Below are 15,217 nucleotides of genomic sequence, written 5' to 3' on the forward strand. Positions count from 1 at the left end.
GATTTCACTCAAAACTCACCAAATGACTCCTCCCACCATATTATGATGTTGCCCAAGTTTGGGGCTCGATCCGAAATCAATAGGTGTGAGAAATTGGACAATTCAAGTTCAACGGCAGTTCGTTCCTCATTGGAGTGGTTGGTGTATTCCATACTTCTAGCGATTGGATTTCAGTCAAAACTCCCCAAATGACTCCTCCCACCATATTATGATGTTGCCCAAGATTTGGGCTCGATCCGAAATCAATAGGTGTTCGAAATTGGACAATTCAAGTTCAACGGCAGTTCGTTCCTAATTGGAGTGGTTGGTGTATTCCATACTTCTAGCGATTGGATTTCACTCAAAACTCACCAAATGACTCCTCCCACCATATTATGATGTTGCCCAAGTTTTGGGCCCGATCCGAAATCAATAGGTGTTCCAAATTGGACAATTCAAGTTCAACGGCAGTTCGTTCCTAATTGGAGTGGTTGGTGTATTCCATACTTCTAGCGGTTGGATTTCACTCAATGGGATTAGGGGAAAACTAAGCCCTCGCTATATTGGACCATACGAGATTGTGGAGCGTGTGGGCCCAGTAGCTTACAGACTTGCCTTGCCAGCAGATCTTTCCCGTTTACTTGATGTGTTCCACGTGTCTATGCTCCGGAAATATATTCCAGACCCATCCCATGTACTGGAGGATCAGCCTATAGAGTTGAAGGATGATTTGAATTACGTATAGCAGCCTGTTCAAATCCTGGACTGGAAGATGCAGGTCCTTCGGTCCAGAGAGATTCCACTAGTAAAGGTGTTGTGGAGGAGTCACACCGTGGAGGAGGCCACTTTGGAACCCGAAGAGCAGATGCGGGCCCGGTATCCTTACCTCTTCGAGTGACAGGTATGTAATTTCGAGGACGAAATTTTCATAAGGGGGGTAGATTGTAACAACCCAATTCTTAATTATTATTTAACTAATATTTTAACAAGGAAAAAGACTAAACTACCCTTAGAATATTTTATTAGGTTTTAAATTGACTTGTTCACTGGGGAAGAATTTGGGAAAACTACTTATACCGTTGTGTAGAGCACGACGAAACGAGTCCGTAGACACGTAGTGGACTCGAATTGGACTGGTAACGAAGAAATTACGAGCAAAATACTGAAAAAGGACAAAAAAGTAATTTTCGAATAATCAGATTTTTTTTAAAATCAGATTACCTCTCTCTCTCCTCATTCTCTTCTTCCTCGCGCAAAACCCCCTACCCGTTACTGTTCATTCAAACCAGCCCAGCCACCACCCACCTCCACCAAACCGCACCGGACCAGCCAAGACCTGACCGGCGTCGCACCCACAGCCGCTCCGACCTTCCTCCTGCCTCCGCCGACGCCACAGCCACCGGAAACAGCCCGGAATTGGCTGGTTTTTCTCCGAATTTCAAGCCTCTCGTTCTCCCTCCTCCGACCACCAAATCGGAAGAATTAGGTATGGTTTTTCGACTGATTTTCGTGCTCTAGCTGCTGGTTGGGTAGGTTTTCAGAGATTTTAAAGTTTGACAGGACGATTTACGAGTTAAGTTTCTGCCGGTTTGCGTCGTCGATTTTAGTAACTTCCAGCCACTTTTTGGCCATAGTCCAAGAACAAAAGTAGTTCCAAATTAGGTGTTTTACCTGGACTAGGAGTTTGGGCCGGCGGTTTGGAGATTTTCCGGCCGCCGGAAATTGTTATGCACACCCACGCGCTGCCGGCGCGTGGACGGCACGCGAGCCAGGTATTGGGGACCACTCTTGGTTCTAGGATGATCCTCGTATCCTCACGAGCGCGTAGCAAATCGCGGATCTTAATTCGGATAACGTTTGAACCCCGAACGGATCTCGCATAATGTGCGATTTCTGGGTTCAATACGTTCAGACCGTTGGATTTTAGTCAAACTGGAGTATGTTGATCTAGGTAGTTTCAGGGTCGTGTAGGATTCGACGGATCGTTAATCGGAGTCCCGGTTACTCTGAAAAGGCCAACCCTAAGGTTAGGAGTACGCAAAACCATTCGTTATCCGATCGTGCGATCGTGAGAAATCCTACCGTCCGATCGAGACCAAACTCTCGGGACGTGTGTCCTAGGTATGTGGGAACCTCTAGCAATTTTCAGAGCGGGTTTTGAGGCCGTGGACCCCAAGGGGTCCTGAGTTGACTTTTAGGGACTTTATCGTTTTAAGTCCCGAGCTACTTCTAAACCATATCCACTGAGAGGAAAGTTAGTGTGGGCAAAGGAACAATCTTTATTAGGATGCACGCACCTTTAGGAGCCGGGGGTGAGGGTTTTTAACTTATTATTATTTTATTGAGCAGATTTATTAATAGAATATTATGATGACTATACAGGCACCCGGGCACCAGGTGACCCGCAGGAGGGACCTTCGAAAGGTCCAGCTAGCTCAGATCACCAGTGAGTGGACCTTTTTGTTTTCATAAATGAATTTATGCAATTTAATCTTATTTCTTGATCTTGAATAAGTTATTCATTGCCCAGAGTTTTAACAACTTGATTTATTGTTGTTTTTATATGTTTATTTTATATGCTGCCGAGTTGAGAGTGCCTAGAGATTTTTGGCATAGCCGAATTGTTAGATAATTAACAGATAAATTGGCAGCAGAGTTCAAGGGCTGATAATAATTAAATTAAATTCTTATTTACTTTTCAGAACTTTATATTTTCTTAAAAGCCACCCTAGGTACCCAAGCATATTAAAGGTTGCCTTCAGTTATATGTTGCCTTCGATATAAAAAGGTTGTCTTCGGTTATATTGATGTCGACGGACATCCAGTTGCCTTCGGGTAGGTCAGCATGCTAGACACCGCCCCACGAGTTTCGGGGACGCCCAAACCGTGGGTGTGAGGAACGCGGCTCAGATGGACCAAGTGTCCCCTGAATGCCGCGAGGATTGCGGCTCGGGTGACTTTGTGTTTCCCGAGGTCTGCTAGGACGTGTCGCTCCGGTGGCACGAGGATGGAATTGACGGAAACTAACGGAATTGACGGATTAATAAATGGGTACACCTAGGTGGTAGATTAAAGTGATTTCTATGCTTTTAAGAATTTAATGTTTGTTTAAGTATGTGATTAAATCTATAGATATAAATATGTACGCTTTGATTTCAGTACAAGTATGATAAGAAATGGTTTAGTTTTATAACTGAGTTTTTTTACAGTGGGGGTTAGTATGTTTCTCTACTATGTTTCTAAAGCTTTGTTTTTGGTCCACTCACCCTTTCCGTGTTTTGCGCCCCCAGGCAGTAGGCGTGCATAGTGAGCCACCATTGGGCCGAGTCCAGCTTCTGCCACACTCCTTGACGACGTAGGGACTTGTATAATTATTTTATACTTGTAGTTTTCTGTATAGAGCTCTGATATTGCCCTTGAAGTATACTTAACTGTTGGAATGTATTTATTTTGCATGCTGGCAGTTGGTGTACAGTTTTCCATGCTTTTCTGACAGGTGTAATTTTGGGTTTGGTCTAATTACAGGGGAGACTCTGCTGAAATTTCGGGAGAAGTCAAACTCCATTTTTAGTAGCACTTTTGAGTAAAAGGGCAATAAGGTCAATTTTGTCCAGCACCTGCCAGGTGTCGGACACGCACAGGGTTCGGCTCGGATTCCAAAGTGGAATTTGGGTCGGGTCCTGTCAGTTGGTGCATTCCATACTTCTAGCGATTGGATTTCACTCAAAACTAACCAAACGACTCCTCCCACCATATTATGATGTTGCCCAAGTTTTGGGCTCGAGCCGAAATCAATAGGTGTGAGAAATTGGACAATTCAAGTTCAACGGCAGTTCGTTCCTAATTGGAGTGGTTGGTGTATTCCATACTTCTAGCGGTTGGATTTCACTCAAAACTAACCAAATGACTCCTCCCACCATATTATGAAGTTGCCCAAGTTTTGGCCTCGAGCTGAAATCAATAGGTGTTCCAAATTGGACAATTCCAGTTCAACGGCAGTTCGTTCCTAATTGGAGTGGTTGGTGTATTCCATACTTCTAGCGATTGGATTTCACTCAAAACTCACCAAATGACTCCTCCCACCATATTATGATGTTGCACAAGTTTGGGGTTCGATCCGAAATCAATAGGTGTGAGAAATTGGACAATTCAAGTTCAACGGCAGTTCGTTCCCAATTGGAGTGGTTGGTGTATTCCATACTTCTAGCGATTGGATTTCACTGAAAACTCACCAAATGACTCCTCCCACCATATTATGATGTTGCCCAAGTTTTGGGCTCGATCCGAAATCAATAGGTGTTCCAAATTGGGGAATTCAAGTTCAACGGCAGTTCGTTCCTAATTGGAGTGGTTGGTGTATTCCATACTTCTAGCGATTGGATTTCACTCAAAACTCACCAAATGACTCCTCCCACCATATTATGATGTTGCCCAAGTTTTGGGCCCGATCCGAAATCAATAGGTGTGAGAAATTGGACAATTCAAGTTCAACGGCAGTTCGTTCCTAATTGGAGTGGTTGGTGTATTCCATACTTCTAGCGATTGGATTTCACTCAAAACTCACCAAATGACTCCTCCCACCATATTCTGATGTTGCCCAAGTTTTGGGCTCGATCCGAAATCAATAGGTGTTCCAAATTGGACAATTCAAGTTCAACGGTAGTTCGTTCCTAATTGGAGTGGTTGGTGTATTCCATACTTCTAGCGTTTGGATTTCACTCAAAACTCACCAAATGACTCCTCCCACCAGATTTTGATGTTGCCCAAGTTTTGGGATCGATCCGAAATCAATAGGTGTGAGAAATTGGTCAATTCAATTTCAACGGCATGTCGTTCCTAATTGGAGTGGTTGGTGTATTCCATACTTCTAGCGACTGGATTTCACTCAAAACTCACCAAATGACTCCTCCCACCATATTATGATGTTGCCCAAGTTTTGGGCTCGATCCGAAATCAATAGGTGTGAGAAATTGGACAATTCAAGTTCAACGGCAGTTCGTTCCTAATTGGAGTGGTTGGTGTATTCCATACTTCTAGCGTTTGGATTTCACTCAAAACTCACCAAATGACTCCTCCCACCATATTATGATGTTGCCCAAGTTTGGGGCTCGATCCGAAATCAATAGGTGTGAGAAATTGGACAATTCAAGTTCAACGGCAGTTCGTTCCTCATTGGAGTGGTTGGTGTATTCCATACTTCTAGTGATTGGATTTCACTCAAAACTCACCAAATGACTCCTCCCACCATATTATGATGTTGCCCAAGATTTGGGCTCGATCCGAAATCAATAGGTGTTCGAAATTGGACAATTCAAGTTCAACGGCAGTTCGTTCCTAAATGGAGTGGTTGGTGTATTCCATACTTCTAGCGATTGGATTTCACTCAAAACTCACCAAATGACTCCTCCCACCATATTATGATGTTGCCCATGTTTTGGGCCTGATCCGAAATCAATAGGTGTTCCAAATTGGACAATTCAAGTTCAACGGCGGTTCGTTCGTAATTGGGGTGGTTAGTGTATCCCATACTTCTAGCGGTTGGATTTCACTCAAAACTAAACAAATGACTCCTCATACCATATTATGATGTTGCCCAAGTTTTGGGCTCGATCCGAAATTAATAGGTGTGAGAAATTGGACAATTCAAGTTCAACGGCAGTTCGTTCCTAATTGGAGTGGTTGGTGTATTCCATACTTCTAGCGATTGGATTTCACTCAAAACTCACCAAATGACTCCTCCCACCATATTATGACGTTCCCCAAGTTTGGAGCTCAATCCGAAATCAATAGGTGTGAGAAATTGGATAATTCAAGTTCAACTTCAGTTCGTTCCTAACTGGAGTGGTTGGTGTATTCCATACTTCTAGCGATTGGATTGCACTCAAAACTCACCAAATGACTCCTCCCACCATATTATGATGTTGCCCAAGTTTTGGGCTCGATCCGGAATCAATTGGTGTTCCAAATTGGACAATTCAAATTCAACGGCAGTTCGTTCCTAATTGGAGTGGCTGGTGTATTCCATACTTCTAGCGATTGGATTTCACTAAAAACTCACCAAATGACTCCTCCCACCGTATTATGATGTTGCCCAAGTTTGGGGCTCGATCCGAAATCAATAGGTGGGAGAAATTGGCAATTCAAGTTCAACGGCAGTTCGTTCCTCATTGGAGTGGTTGGTGTATTCCATACTTCTAGCGATTGGATTTCACTCAAAACTCACCAAATGACTCCTCCCACCATATTACGATGTTGCCCAAGATTTGGGCCCGATCCGAAATCAATAGGTGTTCGAAATTGGACAATTCAAGTTCAACGGCAGTTCGTTCCTAATTGGAGTTGTTGGTGTATTCCATACTTCTAGCGATTGGATTTCACTCAAAACTCACCAAATGACTCCTCCCACCATATTATGATGTTGCCCAAGTTTTGGGCCCGATCCGAAATCAATAGGTGTTCCAAATTGGACAATTCAAGTTCAACGGCACTTCGTTCCTAATTGGAGTGGTTGGTGTATTCCATACTTCTAGCGATTGGATTTCAGTCAAAACTCACCAAATGACTCCTCCCACCGTATTATGATGTTTTCCAAGTTTTGGGCCCGATCCGAAATCAATAGGTGTTCCAAATTGGACAATTCAAGTTCAACGGCAGTTCGTTTCTAATTGGAGTGGTTGGTGTATTCCATACTTCTAGTGGTTGGATTTCACTCAAAACTCACCAAATGACTCCTCCCACCGTATTATGATGTTGCCCAAGTTTTGGGCTTGATCCGAAATCAATAGATGTGCGAAATTGGACAATTCAAGTTCAACGGCAGTTCGTTCCTAATTGGAGTGGTTGGTGTATTCCATACTTCTAGCGATTGGATTTCACTCAAAACCCACCAAATGACTCCTCCCACCAAATTATGATGTTGCCCAAGTTTGGGGCTCAATCCGAAATCAATAGGTGTGAGAAATTGGATAATTCAAGTTCAACTTCAGTTCGTTCCTAATTGGAGTGGTTGGTGTATTCCATACTTCTAGCGATTGGATTTCACTCAAAACTCACCAAATGACTCCTCCCACCATATTATGATGTTGCCCAAGTTTTGGGCTCGATCAGAAATCAATATGTGTGAGAAATTGGGCAATTCAATTTCAACGGCAGTTCGTTCATAATTGGAGTGGTTGGTGTATTCCATACTTCTAGCGATTTCATTTCACTCAAAACTCACCAAATGACTCCTCCCACCATATTATGATGTTGCCCAAGTTTTGGGCCCGATCCAAAATCAATAGGTGTTCCAAAATGAAGAATTCAAGTTCAACGACAGTTCGTTCCCAATTGGAGTGGTTGGTGTATTCCATACTTCTAGAGATTGGATTTCACTCAAAACTCACCAAATGACTCCTCCCACCGTATTATGATGTTGCCCAAGTTTTGGGCTTGATCCGAAATCAATAGGTGTGAGAAATTGGACAATTCAAGTTCAACGGCAGTTCGTTCCTCGTTGGAGTGGTTGGTGTATTCCATACTTCTAGTGATTGGATTTCACTCAAAACCCACCAAATGACTCCTCCCACCATATTATGATGTTGCCCAAGTTTTGGGCTCGATCAGAAATCAATAGCTGTGAGAAATTGGACAATTCAAGTTCAACGGCAGTTCGTTCCTAATTGGAGTGGTTGGTGTATTCCATATTTCTAGCGATTGGATTTCACTCAAAACTCACCAAATGACTCCTCCCACCGTATTATGATGTTGCCCAAGTTTTGGGCTTGATCCGAAATCAATAGGTGTGAGAAATTGGACAATTCAAGATCAACGGCAGTTCGTTCCTAATTGGAGTGGTTGGTGTATTCCATACTACTAGCGATTGGATTTCACTCAAAACTCACCAAATGACTCCTCCCACCATATTATGATGTTGCCCAAGTTTTGGGCTCGATCCGAAATCAATAGGTGTGAGAAATTGGACAATTCAAGTTCAACGGCAGTTCTTTCCTCATTGGAGTGGTTGGTGTATTGCATACTTCTAGCCATTGGATTTCACTCAAAACTCACCAAATGACTCCTCCCACCATATTATGTTGTTGCCCAAGTTTTGGGCTCGATCAGAAATCAATAGGTGTGAGAAATTGGACAATTCAAGTTCAACGGCAATTCGTTCATAATTGGAGTGGTTGGTGTATTCCATACTTCTAGCGATTGGATTTCACTCAAAACTCACCAAATGACTCCTCCCACCGTATTATGATGTTGCCCAAGTTTTGGGCTTGATCCGAAATCAATAGATGTGCGAAATTGGACAATTCAAGTTCAACGGCAGTTCGTTCCTAATTGGAGTGGTTGGTGTATTCCATATTTCTAGCGATTGGATTTCACTCAAAACTCACCAAATGACTCCTCCCACCGTATTATGATGTTGCCCAAGTTTTGGGCTTGATCCGAAATCAATAGGTGTGAGAAATTGGACAATTCAAGTTCAACGACAGTTCGTTCCTAATTGGAGTGGTTGGTGTATTCCATATTTCTAGCGATTGGATTTCACTCAAAACTCACCAAATGACTCCTCCCACCATATTATGATGTTGCCCAAGTTTTGGGCTCGATCCGAAATCGATAGGTGTTCCAAATTGGACAATTCAAGTTCAACGGCTGTTCGTTTCTAATTGGAGTGGTTAGTGTATTCCATGCTTCTAGCGATTGGATTTCACTCAAAACTCACCAAATGACTCCTCCCACCGTATTATGATGTTGCCCAAGTTTTGGGCTCGATCCAAAATCAATAGCTGTGAGAAATTGGACAATTCAAGTTCAACGGCAGTTCGTTCCTAATTGGAGTGGTTGGTGTATTCCATACTTCTAGCGATCGGATTTCACTCAAAACTCACCAAATGACTCCTCCCACCATATTATGATGTTGCACAACTTTGGGGTTCGATCCGAAATCAATAGGTGTGAGAAATTGGACAATTCAAGTTCAACGGCAGTTCGTTCCTAATTGGAGTGGTTGGTGTATTCCATACTTCTAGCGATTGGATTTCACTCAAAACTCACCAAATGACTCCTCCCACCATATTATGATGTTGCCCAAGTTTGGGGCTCGATCCGAAATCAATAGGTGTTCCAAATTGGACAATTCAAGTTCAACGGCAGTTCGTTCCTAATTGGAGTGGTTGGTGTATTCCATACTTCTAGCGATTGGATTTCACTCAAAACTCACCAAATGACTACTCCCTCCATAGTATGATGTTGCCCAAGTTTTGGGCTCGAGCCGAAATCAATAGGTGTGAGAAATTGGACAATTCAAGTTCAACGGCAGTTCGTTCCTAATTGGAGTGGTTGGTGTATTCCATACTTCTAGCGATTGGATTTCACTCAAAACTCACCAAATGACTCCTCCCACCATATTATGATGTTGCCCAAGTTTGGGGCTCGATCCGAAATCAATAGGTGTTCCAAATTGGACAATTCAAGTTCAACGGCAGTTCGTTTCTAATTGGAGTGGTTGGTGTATTCCATACTTCTAGCGATTGGATTTCACTCAAAACTGACACTATGTCAAATTTCACTTACAGCAACACTAGATAGGCATCGGTAGAGAGTGAAATCGATGCTATTAGCAGATTAGGCATCAATTTCGAAAATAACGATACTAAACAGGTATAAAGACATCAGCGCGCATTTTTGTTTATTTATAACGATGGCTTTATTCCCCTTTAGCATCATCTACAAAAATATAGATGCCTAAAGTGATTAGTTTTTATTTTATTTTTAAGAGGGTCATTTTTTGGTAATCTAGCTCTGATGCCTAAAGTCTGAGTCAACGCCCTAACCCAAAAGTTTTACTCTCCCTCGCAAACTCTCTCTGAAACTTCTGCTCCCTCTCAAACTCTACCCCCAATTCTTCTAACTCCCTCTCAATTTTTTCACTCACTCTGAAACTAACCCAAAATTTTCACGCTCTCCCTCGCAAATTCTGCCTGAAACTTCATTTCCCTCTGAAACTCTTGCCCCAATTACTTCCAGCTCCCTCTCAATTTTTTCACTCCCTCTCAAACTGTCACCCTAAAACTCCATCTCCTGGAAAAATCTCGCCTCACCCTCTCAATTTTTTTCAGTCCCTCTGAAACTCTCTCTTTCTTCTCTCTCCTTCATCACTGCCCCATTCTTGCGAAAATCCTCCCCCTTTCCCTCTTAGAATGTTCATATTCCCAGAATACTCTACCCCTAATTTTTCGTGTAGCAGCCAGAGTCCTCTCTGACCCTAAACTCACTCACTCTCTCTCTAACCCAAAACCCTCTCTGGCTCTATATCTGATTCCAAATCCCTTTTATTCTCTTTAACCCCAAACGAGCTCATTCTTTCTCATCTAGACATCCTCTTCGTTCCCAAACCCTCTCACGACTGCAATCGCAAGGTAACCCTAACTCTCTTTATCGCTCTTTTATTTTCCAATTTAGCCTTGCAGAACCTCACGGCTGCACCCTCAATTGGTTTTACTAAATTTTGTAGAACCTCACTGGCTACGAAGTTTCAAATTCTTTCAATTATTTCAATTTATGTTCTACCAGATACTACAAAGTTTCAAATTCTTTCAAGAGTTTAATTTATATTTAGATTTTTTATCATTCATTTTGCAGAATCTAATGGTGCTTTGGTTTGTTTTTAGAAGAGGTGCCATGTGATTGGTTGAAGTTAGAGAAAAAGCTGGGTGAGAGGACGGTGGGAAAGAGGTAAAAGTCAGCTTCTTATACCCTTTTAGAAAAAAAGAAATTGTTGGCTAGTATGTTCAATCTGAAGATTCTTCTAATTGAATTTGATTTAAGAACTGCAATTATCTGCTCTAATTTCTTTTTCATGTTTCATTATTGTTTTACTTTTGATTTTTTTCACTACAAGAGTGTGCGGTAGATAGCAGGTGTTCGACTGATCGTGTGGATCTGCCTGAAAATGGTGCCGCCCAAGTGTTCGATGAAAGGTCTGAACACAGCGTTTGAGGCAGGTGCTTTGTTTTGATTATGATTCAGAATTTTTTTCCTTTCTCATTTTAATTTTCCGTTTATATTTTTTTAATCCTCTTCCTCTGCTGCCAAGGATCAACGCCACTACCCCATGACCACTAACTGCTCCACATTTTGGTAAGAATTCTTTATTTTTCAATTCAATTTTAATTTGTTTTGGTGTTTGGGGTCAAATCTATCTTGGTATTTGGCAGAAATTTAGGTTTTTTAAACTAACTAAATGAGAATTTCAATTCTGTATATGTTTCATATTATTTGCTGTTTAGTTTGTAGTTTTAGATTTGATCTTTGGTTCATGTTTATTTATGATGAGTTGTACGCTGAAGATCAGCAAGTAGTTGGTTGAGTCCCTCTTTATTTGGTTACAGGTCTGGTTTCTTATGAAAAAAACATCTTGCAATTTGAAGATGACACAAACAGGGAAACACAGCTTCATTATCAATCTGATTTCTGTGTAGTGTGTTTCCTTGAACATAAGTGAGGCTACTTTCTAAGGTTAAGTACAGAAGGTTTAGCTTCCAAAGTTAATTTCACCTAAACCTAAAAGAAATATTAAAAGACTCGTCAAACATCAAAAACTCATTGAATATTTTGGCATCGTACTATTTTGGCATTCAACTAACACATCTTTGTTCTGATTTGGTAAATTGACTCATTATAATTGTTTTTGTGCCAAATTGCAGATCATATAGCCCTTATACTTGCGCATTCTAATCTTTTATGTACTGAATATGTGTTTTTCGTTGATCAAATTTCCTAGTCTTTGTTTTTGTCATATGTTTTTAAATTGTATTTTTTTGTGAACACCTTCAGTCTTGTTTTTCTCTTTCGAAGTTTTTGTTAAAATTTGTCCAGATGGTTGATGGGAGGCTGATTTTTGTTGAAGTTGCCCAGACTCAAAAACAGGAAGAGGATACCAAATCTAGATAATGACCTAATTTTTTCTCTATGTTGTTCAAGATGGGTTAACTTCTTAAGATTGAACATATATTATATTTACTATTGTATGCTCATCATTGCTTTGGTACTTCAAGTTTGAGAAATCTGAATACAGCTTCCTCTTGTAATGTCATTTTTCCCATTAAAAAAGAGAAGAAATGATTCTATTATACTTCAGCAAGTAAAGGTATTTTGAAAAATAACCAAAAGGTTTTGGCATATCTTTACTTTTATTGTTTCTTTTATTGGATAGTAATTACCTTGTTATCTAGTTAGATTGGTTGACAAATTCAGTTTTTTTGGTAGTTAGGTCTGTGTTAATATGAACCTTGTGTAATTTTTTTTCACAGCAATGTGCCTCTGTTTTTTTGGTAGTTAGGTCTGTGTCAATTGAGAAAAAATGCTAGCTGTGCATGTCCAACTCTCTACCCCATCACATGATCATTTAATTGCTAGTTTAAACATGAAGTGGGATCCAATTAATGACTTCTTGTTTAATTAGATTGATTGACAAATTAGATTTTCTTGTTCACCAATATGATTTCGTAAATTTGCATATTGGTTCATTTGAAGTGACAACATATCTTATGCAAATTTAGTACCTTGCACTTTTTAAGCTGATGTTCATATTTTGTGTTTACATTCTGTGTTTTTTTTTTTTTTTTTTTCCAATATAGAGCTAGAAGGAAGGACACGTACACCCAAATGGAATTGGATGAGGTGCGAGAAGAATTGGCAAGTCATGTCCTAGAATGGCTTTTTGATTAAGCTAAACATTCCTTCATTTTACATGTCTTTCTAGCTAGTATTTTGCTTATGCATAGACAAGTATGGATAATTTGTGGTGTAGGGCTGGTAAATTTGTGATTTGGATGTGACAAGTATGGATCATTCAAGTATTTTGCTTATATATATATATATATATAGACAATTAAGGATATATTTAAATTACTGTTGATATAATGTTTATTTTTATGAGCAATGGCAACAACATGATTTGGAAATGAGGTCTTTCTTAAATACTATTATAGTAACTAAGTAAAGTGTGATGTGAAACAAGCAAAATACCTACTCTTTCCTTGCATTAATGATGCTTATTGTTTATAACAATTTCAGTTTTCCAGAAATAACTGAAGTTGAAAGATAAAAACAACAACCAGACATCTATTATCACTGATGCCTAAAACGAGAAGTAGCATCAACATTTATGTAACCACTAGCACTATTGGAGGTTTTTCACGTCCGCAAAATAAAAAAAAGCAATGATGTATAACATAATTCACAACACCATTATTTGTTTCTATGATGTTGTAATTGATAATATGCATCAGCATAGTAGATATCACTGATGCTGTTAGACCTCTTTAGCCTCATCCCTTTTAAAACTACTGATGATGTTAGACCTCTTTAGCCTCCTACCTTTTGAAACTACTGATGTTGTTTCGGGTTTAGGCGTCAAAAGTCAACCTTTTTTTGGCACTCGGAAATCATTTAGGCATCGGAGTTTCCCAGATATCCGATGTAGTAAGTGATAAACAGCGACGGAGAATATCCGTTGCCTATTACATAGGAATATGCAACAGGCATGAATACCACGGTATTTATGTGTAATAGGCAACGGATAAAATCCGTGGCTAAAGCCCTTTTTTGGCATAGTGTCACCAAGTGACTCCTCCCCCCATATTATGATGTTGCCCAAGTTTGGGGCTCAATCCGAAATCAATAGGTGTGAGAAATTGGATAATTCAAGTTCAACTTCAGTTCGTTCCTAATTGGAGTGGTTGGTGTATTCCATACTTCTAGCGATTGGATTTCACTCAAAACTCACCAAATGACTCCTCCCACCATATTATGATGTTGCCCAAGTTTTGGGCTCGAGCCGAAATCCATAGGTGTGAGAAATTGGACAATTCAAGTTCAACGGTAGTTCGTTCCTAATTGGAGTGTTTGGTGTATTCCATACTTCTAGCGATTGGATTTCACTCAAAACTCACCAAATGACTCCTCCCACCATATTATGATGTTGCCCAAGTTTTGGGCTCGATCCGAAATCAATAGGTGTTTCAAATTGGAGAATTCAAGTTCAACGGCAGTTCGTTCCCAATTGGAGTGGTTGGTGTATTCCATACTTCTAGCGATTGGATTTCACTCAAAACTCACCAAATGACTCCTCCCACCGTATTATGATGTTGCCCAAGTTTTGGGCTCGATCCGAAATCAATAGGAGTGAGAAATTGGACAATTCAAGTTCAACGGCAGTTCGTTCCTCGTTGGAGTGGTTGGTGTATTCCATACTTCCAGGGATTGGATTTCACTCAAAACCCACCAAATGACTCCTCCCACCATATTATGATATTGCCCAATTTTGGGCTCGATCAGAAATCAATAGGTATTCCAAATTAGACAATTCAAGTTCAACGGCAGTTCGTTCCTAATTGGAGTGGTTGGTGTATTCCATACTTCTAGCGATTGGATTTCACTCAAAACTAACCAAATGACTCCTCCCACCATATTATGATGTTGCCCAAGTTTTGGGCTCGATCCGAAATCAATAGGTGTTCCAAATTGGACAATTCAAGTTCAACGGCAGTTCGTTCCTAATTGGAGTGGCTGGTGTATTCCATACTTCTAGAGATTGGATTTCACTCAAAACTGACCAAATCACTCCGCCCACCATATTATGATGTTGCCCAAGATTTGGGCTCGAGCCGAAATCAATAGGTGTGAGAAATTGGACAATTCAAGTTCAACGGCAGTTCGTTCCTAATTGGAGTGGTTGGTGTATTCCATACTTCTAGCGATTGGATTTCACTCAAAACTCACCAAATGATTCCTCCCACCGTATTATGATGTTGCCCAAGATTTGGGCTCGATCCGAAATCAATAGGTGTTCCAAATTGGACAATTCAAGTTCAACGGCAGTTCGTTCCTAATTGGAGTGGTTGGTGTATTCCATACTTCTAGCGATTGGATTTCACTAGAAACTAACCAAATGACTCCTCCCACCATATTATGATGTTGCCCAAGTTTTGGGCTCGAGCCGAAATCAATAGGTGTGAGAAATTGGACAATTCAAGTTCAACGGCAGTTCGTTCCTAATTGGAGTTGTTGGTGTATTCCATACTTCTAGCGATTGGATTTCACTCAAAACTCACCAAATGACTCCTCCCACCATATTATGATGTTGCCCAAGATTTGGGCTCGATTCGAAATCAATAGGTGTTCCAAATTGGACAATTCAAGTTCAACGGCAGTTCGTTCCTAATTGGAGTGGTTGGTGTATTCC

The 15,217-nt window shown here is 40.7% G+C and overlaps 2 long non-coding RNA genes across 2 annotated transcripts; both read left to right on the top strand.

The window, feature by feature from the left end:
• Positions 1-1,444: 1,444 nt before the first annotated feature.
• LOC148297667 (uncharacterized) lies at positions 1,445-3,461 on the top strand. The gene is made up of 3 exons (XR_015833118.1): positions 1,445-1,465; positions 2,362-2,425; positions 3,270-3,461. It is a non-coding gene; the product is annotated as an uncharacterized LOC148297667 (long non-coding RNA).
• A 6,403-nt stretch (positions 3,462-9,864) lies between these two features.
• On the top strand, positions 9,865-12,845 carry LOC110773459 (uncharacterized). Its single transcript, XR_015835298.1, has 5 exons — positions 9,865-10,388; positions 10,641-10,704; positions 10,871-10,973; positions 11,066-11,109; positions 12,609-12,845. It is a non-coding gene; the product is annotated as an uncharacterized LOC110773459 (long non-coding RNA).
• Positions 12,846-15,217: the final 2,372 nt, after the last annotated feature.

This window comes from Prunus avium, chromosome 1 (assembly GCF_965620075.1).
Source record: "Prunus avium chromosome 1, drPruAviu1.hap1.1, whole genome shotgun sequence".
NCBI classification, from domain to species: Eukaryota; Viridiplantae; Streptophyta; class Magnoliopsida; order Rosales; family Rosaceae; genus Prunus; species Prunus avium.